This window comes from Salvelinus fontinalis, chromosome 17, assembly GCF_029448725.1.
Source record: "Salvelinus fontinalis isolate EN_2023a chromosome 17, ASM2944872v1, whole genome shotgun sequence".
NCBI classification, from domain to species: Eukaryota; Metazoa; Chordata; class Actinopteri; order Salmoniformes; family Salmonidae; genus Salvelinus; species Salvelinus fontinalis.
The window spans coordinates 15,686,146-15,698,463 of NC_074681.1; the positions used below are offsets into that span (position 1 = coordinate 15,686,146).

The following is a 12,318-nucleotide window of genomic DNA, read 5'->3' on the forward strand; positions in this document are numbered from 1 at the left end:
TGGCAACCGCCAAGGTCATGAACCCACATATTGCTTGGTTGGCTAGCCCCTTTAGTAATATATGACAAATGATCTACGACCAGATATGGGATGCTCATGGTACAGTAAAATCTTTTAAGTCTTCAGAACAAGGGTCTCCAATTCTCAAGACTTGGCTGTGTATTTACGGGCCTCAGGGTAACAGTCCTGATCTAGGATCAGTGTAGTCTTTTAGATAATAATGAATACAATTATATGGACTATATGGACAGGAAGGATCATAGAGCAGCACTCCTGAATATTTAGAATATGAGGATTTTATTTCCAAAACACTATATCCACAATTCTTTTTAATTAGAAATTATTGCTTATGGGTACCTTCATGTGTGTGTAAAACATTACTGTTCTCAGATTTTTTATTAATAGATTTTAGATGTGTTTTTTTGCTAAATGTTATATATCCATTGTTTAGGTGGAATGGAATGTTTGTATCCTGTATATTTGACTGTGATTTTTATTTTACCTTTATTTAACTAGGCAAGTCAGTTAAGAACAAAATCTTATTTTCAATGACGGCCTGGGAACAGTGGGTTAACTGCCTTGTTCAGGGGCAGAACGACAGATTTTTACCTTGTCAGGTCGGGGATTCGATGTTATAAGTCCAACGTTCTAACCACTAGGCTACCTGCCGCTACCGTGATATGTGGTTGTCTTAAGATGAATGCACTGACTGTAAGTCGCTCTGGATAAGAGCATCTGCTAAATGACTCAAATTTAAAATATTACTGTATAGAATTTGTAAAATATTGATGTCACAAATGTATCATTTGTACCGTTTTTTTTAATAAGAAATGTAGTTATTTGTCACATTTGACTGTGTAAAGCCTAGCAGTACTACATACTTCTCCGAGAGTGAGGTGGATATATAGCGTTTGCAACAAACATGATTATTTGTCTCTCTGAAATGAAACCATCAAGTGATAGATTTTAAACAACCCATGCCAGCATCAGAAAGTGAAAAAACACACCAATCTCTTTCATGATTTCTTTAAACAATAAAAGCTAAATTACCAACATTTCTGAAAATGTATATATAGAGTTTTGGAATGAACCTATTCATATTGTCTTAGCGGTGGGTAAACAAAAGTCCGCAAAACAAGACCAGTAGCGAAAACCCTGCTTTAAAATATGATTGTCTAAAGTAACATCATGACAACGACTTCTGTAGAGGAGAGTTTAAGTAATGTAGAAGAACTGGAATCAGACAAAGTGGGGCAGAACAATGACATCATGTCAGAGGCATGATGTGACTGACGATGCAACACTGTGCTATTGTGCTCCTTCTGACAATATTATGTAGCTAGCCAGGGTAGGATGGTTCTCTTTGCATGGTGTTAAACCTCTCCTACAGAGGACATCTCTACCATACACACACACACATACACACTGTACACACTGTACACACACACAGACTGTACACACACAGACTGTACACACACAGACTGTACACACACACACACACACACACACACACACACACACACACACACACACACACACACACACACACACACACACACACACACACACACACACAGTAGAATCATATAGGAGAGAGTAGGTCCTATCCCTCTGGATCTGACCTCAGCAGCTGTATGGAAAACTGGTTCTGCTCCACAGATAACGCTACACAACAATGAAATCTGGCTGAATTAAACCCACGCAGTTGAGAAAGCAGAGTTGTGTAAACAAGGCATTTCATAACAGTTTTTTTTTTCAATCGCTTTGGTGCTATTTTCACAAGTACAGCGCCTTCAGCAAGTATTCAGACCACTTGACTTTTTCCAAATTTTGTTAAGTTACAGCCTTATTCTACAATGGATTAAATCCTCAGCAATCTACACACAATACCCCATAATGACATCACAATACCCCATAATGACAAAGTGAAAACAGGTTTTTAGAATAAAAAAACAGAAATACCTTATTTACATAAGTATTCAGACCCTTTGCTATGAGACTCGAAAATGAGCTCAGGTGCATCCGGTTTCCATTGATCATCCCTGAGATGTTTCTACAACTTGATTAGAGTCCACTTGTGGTAAATTCAATTGATTGGACATGATTTGGAAAGGCACACAGCTGTCTATATAAGATAACCACAGTTGACAGTGCATGTCAGAGCAAACACCAACCCTTCCTAGATCTGTCCGCCCGTCCAAACTGAGCAATCAGGGGAGAAAGACCTTGGTCAGGGAGGTGAGCAAGAACCTGATTGTCACTCTGACAGTGCTCTTCCACAAGGACAACCATCTCTGCAGAACTCCACCAATCAGGCCTTTATGGTAGTGGCCAGACGGAAGCCACTCCTCAGTAAAAGGCACATGACAGCCCACTTGGAGTTTGTCAAAAGGCACCTAAAGACCCTCAGACCACGAGAAACAAGATTCTCTGGTCTGATGAAACCAAAATGGAACTCTTTGGCTTGAATGCCAAGTGTCATGTTTGGAGGAAACCTGGCACCATCCCTATGGTGAAGCATGGTGGTGGCAGCATCATGCTGTGGGGATGTTTTTCAGTGGCAGGGACTGGGAGACTAGTCAAAATCGAGGCAAAGATGAATGGAGCAAAGTACAGAGAGATCTTTGATGAAAACCTGCTCCAGAGCGCTCGGGACCTCAGACTAGGGCAAAGGTTCACCTTCCAACAGGACAATGACCCTAAGCACACAGCCAAGACAATGCAGGATTGGCTTCGAGAAAAGTCTCTGAATGTCCTTGAGTGGCCCAGCCAGAACCCGGACTTGAACCCGATCGAACAACTCTGTTGAGACCTGAAAATAGCTGTGCAGCAACGCTCCTCATCCAACCTGCCAGAGCTTGAGAGGATCTGCAGAGAAGAAAGGGAGAAACTCCCCAAATACAGGTGTGCCAAGCTTGTAACGTCATACCCAAGAAGACTCGAGGGTGTAATCGCTGCCAAAGATGCTTCAACAAAGTACTGAGTAAAGGGTCTGAATACTTATGTAAATGTGATATTTCCATTTAAAAAATAAATAAAAATTTTAAACATTTCTAAAATATTTCTAAAAACCTGGGGTATTGTGTGTAGATTGATGGGGGGGGGGGAACTATTTAATACATTTTAGAATAAGGCTGTAACGTAACAAAATGTGGAAAAAGTTAAAGGGTCTGAATACTTTCTGAAGGCTATTCCCACTTTGTGGTGAATTTTCAAAACTTTGTACAAAACTGGTAACACTTGTAACGTGGCAGGTATTATATTATTAGAAACATTAGGTTAAGCAGGGACTAGTTTGCATCAAGCCTGTCTTGAGCATTTGGCCACAGGTTCTCATCAAAATCACAGTAAATGTCTTCATTGTTCATGCCCCCGGGGAAAAACCTTTTGACATGGCAAATCCAAGCCTGATATAGGTCTGGATTGAAAACGTTGTATGCCTCATCCATGACCTGAAGGACGGTGGTACTCTCATGGGGATGGCAATCATACATCTTCCATCTGTATTGTATTCATGGATTGTATTTTACAGTATTGTATTGTACTTATTATATATTGTAGTGTTCTTGCATCACTCAGTTAGTAAGAGCATGGCACTAGCAACACCAGAGTTGTGGGTTGGATTCCCACTGGTGTCAGATACGCAAATGTGTGGACTAACTGTTGTCACTTAGCATGAAAACATCTGCTATGTAAATGGCATATATTATGGTATTACAGTACTGTATTGGCCAATGACATTTTAGTAAATCAGTGTGTTACCCTGTCAAGAACAAAAAAACAGCAACTTAATTTTAGATGAATGTTTAGTCAATTGAGTCTTAATGCATGACATACAGTACATGATCTGATCTTGTCAAAATCTGATTTCTTCAAACTTACTGTGAAGTAAAATCATAATAGTCATCATTGTACATTACACAGTATATTATACTTTATAAGTTTCTACTTTGCAAACATACATTTTCAATATGTTGTTCTCAAAATCTGTAGTAGACAAACTACTATAAAATATATAGGTTTACCAAATGGTTAAGTGCTTGTCAATTAAGAGCAGTCAGATTAAGTAAGTAATAATGTATTATGTATTTAACAAATGAGAAGAGAATCATATCAAAATTAATGTGAGCATAATGCCAATAACTTTATATGAACATGTATTGCAACTTGAAACATATTTCTAGATGAAACACTGATTAAGTTTGGTGAAAAAGAGATTGTGTGATTTTGTGTGCAGTACTTAATCAACAAAAAATGTGCGTAGAGTTTTAAAACAAACACCTTTTTGATGATCTGTTTTGAGTTTTGTACTAAGAGTTGTGAAAAGTGCACCAAAGCGATTGGAGAAAACTGTAAGCTTTAGTTACAACACAGCACTGAGTCAATATGTCATTTGGAAGATTTTTTCCAATCCACATCACATTATGTTTGATAGCCTATATTTGACTCCAGTGGTGTAAAGTAACTAAGTAAAAATACTTTGAAGTACTACCTAAGTAGTTTGTTGGGTATCTGTACTTTACTATATATATTTTTGACAAATTTCCATTTACTTCACTACATTCCTAAAGATACAATGTACTTTTTACTCCATGCATTTTCCCTGACACCCAAAAGTACTTGTTACTGCCACGCCCTGACCTTAGAGATCCTTATTAGTCTCTATGTTTGGTTAGGTCAGGGTGTGACTCGGGTGGGAAAGTCTATGTTTTCTATTTCTTTGTTTTTGGCCGAGTGTGGTTCCCAATCAGAGGCAGCTGTCTATCGTTGTCTTTGATTGGGGATCATATATAAGTTGTCATTTTCCTTTTGGGTTTTGTGGGATCTTGTTTTCTGTTTAGTGTCTGTGCCTGACAGAACTGTTCGCTTTTGTTTTTTGTCTTTGTTATTTTGTTTTGGTGTCATAAATTAAAAGACGATGGACGCCTACCACACTGCACCTTGGTCCACTCTTCATTCTACAAACGAGAGCCGTTACAGTTACATTTAGAATGCTCAGGCAGGACAGCAATATGGTCCAATTCACACACATATTAATATAACATGTTGTCATCCCTACTGCCTCTGATCTGGCAGCCTCAATAACACAAATATTGTGTTTTTAAATGATGTCTGAGTTTTGGAGTGTGCCCCTGGCTGTCTGTAAATAAAAAATGTAAATTAAAATTCCTGCTGAAAACAGAAAACATACAGACACACCACTTCATTTAGCTAGTACTCCTGAAACATGTCTCACCCCATCAACCACACATGGAGTTCTACTCTAGTCTGAGGTAGGTTAGTATCAAGTGGTGAAGGGATGAAACTGTAGAGACCTTACTACTCAAAGGTGATGAATGCTCTGACACTGACGGAGCCTCCTCTAGTCCTCTAACTCTAGTGCATCTTTGAGAGCAGATGAATGGGGAGGAGTGTTCGATAAATTGGGTCACACGAACGTGGGGTTTCTGGGTAATGCGGTGAAAACGCTTGAGGAGTTGCAGTTGGATCAGCACGTGTTGGAATAGACAAATTGGGGCAGAACTACTCTGAAGATAAAATCCCCCATCACCTAAACCTACAGCCACGTAAATGGGTTTCACCTACTTTTACATACTCACACATGCACATTATAAACACACACATATGCACGGACACACACACATGGACACATACAGTACACACACATATGCACACACACACACACACGCACCCGCACACACACACACACACACACACACACACACACACACACACACACACACACACACACACACGCACACACGCACAGAGCGAGAGAAATATATCCCTAATGCAACACATGAACTGTGTTGTATTATTATTGCTTGATGTATATAGCACACAATTGAATATGTGCTTGAAGGGCTCTTCTCTACCCCAGTCTCCTTCCATTTGTCTTGGTCAGTGAGTCTGTTACCTTGGCAGTGATAAGGTGAGTGAGTCTGTTACCTTGGCAGTGATAAGGTGAGTGAGTCTGTTACCTTGGCAGTGATAAGGTGAGTGAGTCTGTTACCTTGGCAGTGATAAGGTGAGTGAGTCTGTTACCTTGGCAGTGATGAGGTCAGTGAGTCTGTTACCTTGGCAGTGATAAGGTGAGTGAGTCTGTTACCTTGGCAGTGATAAGGTGAGTGAGTCTGTTACCTTGGCAGTGATGAGGTGAGTGAGTCTGCTACCTTGGCAGTGATGAGGTGAGTCTGTTACCTTGGCAGTGATGAGGTGAGTGAGTCTGTTACCTTGGCAGCGATGAGGTGAGTGAGTCTGTTACCTTGGCAGTGATGAGGTGAGTGAGTCTGTTACCTTGGCAGTGATGAGGTGAGTGAGTCTGTTACCTTGGCAGTGATGAGGTGAGTGAGTCTGTTACATTGGCAGTGATGAGGTGAGTCTGTTACCTTGGCAATGATGAGGTGAGTGAGTCTGTTACCTTGGCAGTGATGAAGTGAGTGAGTCTGTTACCTTGGCAGTGATGAGGTGAGTGAGTCTGTTACCTTGGCAGTGATGAGGTGAGTGAGTCTGTTACATTGGCAGTGATGAGGTGAGTCTGTTACCTTTGCAGTGATGAGGTGAGTGAGTCTGTTACCTTGGCAGTGATGAGGTGAGTGAGTCTGTTACCTTGGCAGTGATGAGGTGAGTGAGTCTGTTACCTTGGCAGTGATGAGGCAAACTAGATTTGAGGATGGATAAATCTCTGCGATCACAAGCTGCCTCTCCTTGGCAGTGAGGAGTGAAGTCAATATTGAAGCGGATACAGACAAGAGGCATTTCTCTTCCATTTCTTTCTTTCTTTCTCTCTCTCTCTCAGTCTCTCTCGCTCTCTCTCACTGCCTCACTCCCCCTCTCTCTCTCTCTCCCTCTCACTCCCTCACTCCTTCTCTCGCCCTCTTTAGATTTATCTACAGCTCCGCAGCCTCATACTTCAATAGATGGATGGTTATTTCATATGGTGCCAACTGGCCCTACATGAGTTGAGCTGAAGGTCATAGTGACTCATTTCAATAGAGACTGGGCTGGGCAGCTCATTTTAGTAGTACTGAGACTTGGCGGGCGGCTCATATCAATACAAAGACTGGGCGGCTTTGTATTGAAAATCCCACCAAAAATATACCCATCCAGACGATCGATTGGAAAACACCAAAACACACCTGTGAGCTTGATTATGGTTTATATCAGACTTAAAGTCACATAAGTAGGCTATATCACAGTCATACAGTGATACTACAAAAACTATAGCAAATTGTATGGTACAGTAGAAACTCTGGTACAGATTGCATTGGAACCTGGAGGCATATGGCAGCCTGCCTCACACCTCCCAGACAATTGAGTCTTAATGAATCATTGGTTTGACATGCTACATCTCCCCAGTGATGTTGGGTGTCAGTGATGGACTGGAGATTCCATGCAGTTCCTTGGAGGTGGAGTGGCCAGAAAGAGTGATGGCTGAGAAGGCTGTTCTGGCTCAGTGTCCAGGCCAGATGCTGTAGTCTGACTCTGTGGTTCACACACCCACTGACAAACTTCACTCTCTCACTCACTCTTCATCAGATGTTTCAGGTCAAATCAGTCACCAGGATATTGTGTTGACAACAATTATTCTGTCTGCACAATAAAATAATGATGATTGTGACTTTTCTACACCATTTGTTTCAGACACAGTCGTCAGATTTGGGATCAGCTGCCGTCATCATTCAAACTCTCGTCATAGAAAGTGTAGGATACTTTGATTTGGATCATTTAAAAAAAACTATACTCAAATTAGCCTAATCCAGATAGAAATCTCAAGATGTTTTCATTTACCACACGATTTGGAATATGTCCTAGTATGTCACTATGTTATTTCTTCTGTCCAGTGATTCCCATCAAACTTTAATTTGAGGACGGAAGCACCTGTCATGATGACATAACGTCAACCAAACACCTTCCTGAAACAAACTCCCACAATTCACTTAATCTGAACAAAATACTGCATTGTACCTAATCTAAAATGTCCGCCTCCATTTCACCTCTAACCTGCACCTGTCCACTTGGCTAACATCTTCTTTCATGGTGACAAGCAAGGTCGGGAGAGGGATACGAGCACAATGAAAGTTAATTCTTATTTGAGCTAGCTCAGTGAATTAAATTCTTATAAAAGATTTAGGCCGCTGCAGCGACAATGTTCTTCTATACAGCCCTACATGTTCGTGTCTATGTTTCCACTGCTCTTGAAGATGCAGCACCTCAGGGCCTTACGGGAGGAGTCCTGTGGGAGTTCAATTTGAGGTAATGCTACTGCAGTAATAATACAGAAGAGAAAACATCAGATTTAAGAAAGCTTTCAGTAGGACAAAAGAAGAATCACATCACTTTGGAAAAGTGGAGAAGAGTAACAAAAACAAGCAAGCATTGGGAGCGTGCTTCACGGAACAACAACCAACAGGATAGGTAGGCTATGTTGTTCATTCTTGTAACATCAGATTTCAGGGAAACAACATGAAATATAAAAAGAGAACATCCTATTTCACCCTTTTTCTTTTTACACTAGTTTCAGATTGGGGAAAAGGCATTACAGTGTTAATCCGTTAGCATAGCTCCCATACTCCCTCCCTGGTTCTGCTGCCTGGCTGTCAGGAGTCTACATTCCACAGGGCGAGCAACAAAGAGCTGCTTGCTGCAGAACTTAATACTCTTCAATGTTTTTGTGCCGTACCATCTAAGCCTCACAACCCACCAGAGGATTGCAAGGAACTGTTATGGGACTGCAGCATTAAACTGAATACAACAGAAAATGTGTGTGTGGGGTGTGGGGGGGTGGGTTCTTCTATCCTTGCGGGAACCAAAAATCCCCAAATGTTCCCACAAGGATAGTAAAACAAGGAAAATTCTACCTCGTACCCGTGACGGCAAAACCTATTTTGAACTAAGGGGTTAGGTTTAGGGTTAGGAGTTATGTTTAGGTTTAGGGTTTGGGTTACGGGTTAAGGTTAGGGTGAGGGTTAAGGTTCGGGTTATGGGTGAGGGTTAGGGGTTAGGGAAAATAAGATTTTGAATGGAAATACATTTTAGGCCACCTCGAGGACAGAATAACATAACGTGTGTGTGTGTGTGTGTGTGTGCGCACGCGTGGGTGCACGTGTGTGTGTTGACACACTGCTTCAGCTCTGATGGGTGACAGGACTTTTTTAAAGGCATTTACTGAGTTTGGCAGATTATAGAGGAAGACACCCCTGAACCCTGCCACTCTGCCCCCTGCAGTGCTACATCATTGACACTGATCTTTGTGGATAAACAGTGGAGCCACACCACAAACAGGGCCTCAGGCCTCTAAACCAATCAATCACTCTGTTGTTCACATCATTAGCTGTTAGAATCTAATTCAGTCTGTGCCACTGCTATCTGGAGCAGTCTGATACCAGCCAGCCACTCAAGTAATGCCTTATTCCTATCACTTGTTTGAGGTCATCGCTGGTTGAAAGGTTGGTTGAGCTACTCCTTCAAATAACCTGTTGATGCAGACACCACTGACCACCATACTGTACATATGGTTCAATCTTCTACGGTCTCATCCATGTAGGAACTGATTAATGATAGTCCAATGAACAACTACACTGAGCTCACTCATTCACTGTCCAGTGCCAGCCAAAAGGATGGATGGGTGGGTGGGTTGGTTGGTTGTTATTTTTTCCTCAAGAAAATGTCTGGTTGAGTCTGGTTCTTTTCAATGTCTCGTCCATTGCATATAAATAGGATATTGGTAGCTATAGGCCATCAGTAAAAGGTCTAAAGCATGAGGAATTTCTGGTTAATTATATTTTAACAGAATCCAAATAGAACATCTCGACTCCACACACTAACCTATAAAACTCCACACAGCCCATCTACACCTCCCTCTCTAGGAGAAGACACGACCATCAATTAAGGGGTGATTTGACGCGGTGAAGCAACAGAGACAACCCCCAAGCGCGCATGAAAGCTCCTCCAAACACCAACATTTTTCACAACAATGAACCATGATTAGTAGGCCTAGACCTCAAGGATATTCTATGATTTCCCGCAGAGATTTAGATATCTCACACCGCCCGGCGTCACTGAGCGCTTCGGTTCCATCCACAGGTACGGCACGCTGCATCCCGATTCAAACGGATGCTTTCACAGACCGTTATAGTTGGTGAGCATACTGTTCGAGTACCATAGCTTGAACTGCATCAAGGGTAACCTATCTATCATTAAGTTCAACACAAGTCTACTGTCAAATGTATTTTCATTTCAATTTCCTATATACAAATATCCACTCAAATTGAAAATGCTCCCGGTGAGGCGTTTGGAGAGCTTAATCTGCATGAAGGGGGCTTGTCATTCCAACAGGGGACCTTGGACGGAGCTGGTGTGTGTGGTTCCGCTGAAATTAAAGTCTATTCTTAAAATGATCCCCTGTCATACTGCAACAGAATATGAGTCAGACAACTTTCAAATGAAAATTATGGAAATGTGGCTGTGCGCATTTTATTCCGGCCAACTGCGACTGGTTACAGAGGATCCGGTATGTAGGCTACAGCAATACAACATTCAGTTCAGAGAAATAGCCTAGGCTACATAATGATAAAGCTTCATCTCTGAAATCGAAATGTTGTCATTTGGTCACCTAAATAGACAGTTCTAACAACAATTCTCATCAGAAATCAAGGCAAGAAAACGTGTAGGTGAGCTCTTTATCATCACATAACATAGCCTAACCCCAACTTGATTGTAAAATAGCCTAAAATATAGAATATGTTTACTACAGATTTGACACTTACCCTTTCATATGACAGCTATGCTGAAATTTCCAGTTTAACCGTTTTAATCCAAATCAGGTTCCGGTTCGTTTGCGCTATCTGTTGTCGCTTCTTAGAGAGAGAAAAAATCCATTCGTTAATTCCATTTGCCGGACACGCACACCATAAAATCACATTGGGTCGCCTCTCATTTTTCGACAATTTTACTATTTCAGTGTTTCGTGGACATATCCTCTTTTTTATCTTCTTTTTAAAATTATTTTACCGCCGCTGAAGTTGCCTAGTTACCCCTGTCTCTCATTCAAGGTGGCTCAAGCGCTGTGTACAGCGGCCAATCATAAAAGCAGCCCTGGATTAACTATTTCTTGGCTCCGCTATTCTAGTTTCAAGCTAAAATTAGGGGAGTGGGCGGGGAAAGTGGGCCCCCAGTGACAGAAAAAAATGATGTGCACGGAGAATAACGTAGAAAGGGGGATCCGTTAGAGTGGATGGTCTGGATTGGAGGGGGAGGGGAGGAGGATTAAGCGTTTCACAAAAATAAAAGGGGGGAAGGGGCAGAGGGAGACCAGTTGCCCATGGACTTCTAGTTCTCACAAGAGAGCACACAGCAGGCTTATCTTGGACAATATCTACAATGAATGATCCCAGCCTGAATATGAAGACTGCAGCCAGCCATGGCAGATATCTTCCTCACCTCACCTCGCTCAGTAAGAGGAAGAGGTAAATGTTTTCATGTTGTTTCGACAGTCAAATATCTGGCTCATTCCTGGAAATCGCAAAGACCAATCCACCAGGCTCCTTAACCACCCTTCTATCAAGACCACCCCCCACCCCCTCATCCATCCCTACATACCTTCATTCTGCCCCATTGAGTCTCCTCATCATAGGCCATATTGATTTCTATTTCCCCCTCCAACAGTGCAGTCAGCTTCAATCACTGTTACACGGCCACAATGACACCACCTGTAACGTTCTGTTGTTGCGTGAGGTGGGTGGGCCGGGTAGGAGGGGCTCAGAGGAGAGGGTACACCCTCCCACACCACAGGGCAGCAGGCCTTGTGCATTATAGATGAACAGTTGGGGGTCGGTGTGTCGTGTGTGTGTGTGTGTGTGTGTGTGTGTGTGTGTGTGTGTGTGTGTGTGTGTGTGTGTGTGTGTGTGTGTGTGTGTGTGTGTGTGTGTGTGTGTGTGTGTGTGTGTGTGTGTGTGTGTGTGTGTGTTCAGATGAAGGCTACTGGTGCTGCAGTACTGTTCTCAGAGAGGCGGGTCCTAGTAGGGGGTAGGAGTTCTAGCTAGCAGTGTGGGACTTCTCTACTCATCATCGCAGGGAAAATCTGCACATTCTGCAGAAAACAGATATTTCTGCCTGACATCATTCTATATCAAATAGAAGTTTCCTGCCATCCAAGTTTGTCTAGACTCTATACTGTGCCATAAAATATGAATTTGACGTCAATGTCTAATCTATGTCTAAATTACATTATTTCAAAACATAAGGAGAATATATTTTGTAAGAGAGAAAAGTTTTCTGTCTATTATTCAAATGGACCAGTATTGTGTACTGAATCCA

General features: G+C 41.9%; 1 protein-coding gene across 2 annotated transcripts in view; it reads right to left on the reverse strand.

Moving 5' to 3' along the window:
• Positions 1–11,211, reverse strand: part of LOC129813782 (disabled homolog 1-like) — a 74,086-nt gene extending 62,875 nt beyond the window's left edge. For both annotated transcript variants that reach the window (XM_055866313.1, XM_055866312.1), the window contains exon 1: positions 10,770–11,211. The gene's annotated coding sequence lies outside the window, so the exon portion shown is untranslated. The remainder of the gene's footprint in view (positions 1–10,769) is intronic.
• Between the last annotated feature and the right edge of the window lie 1,107 nt (positions 11,212–12,318).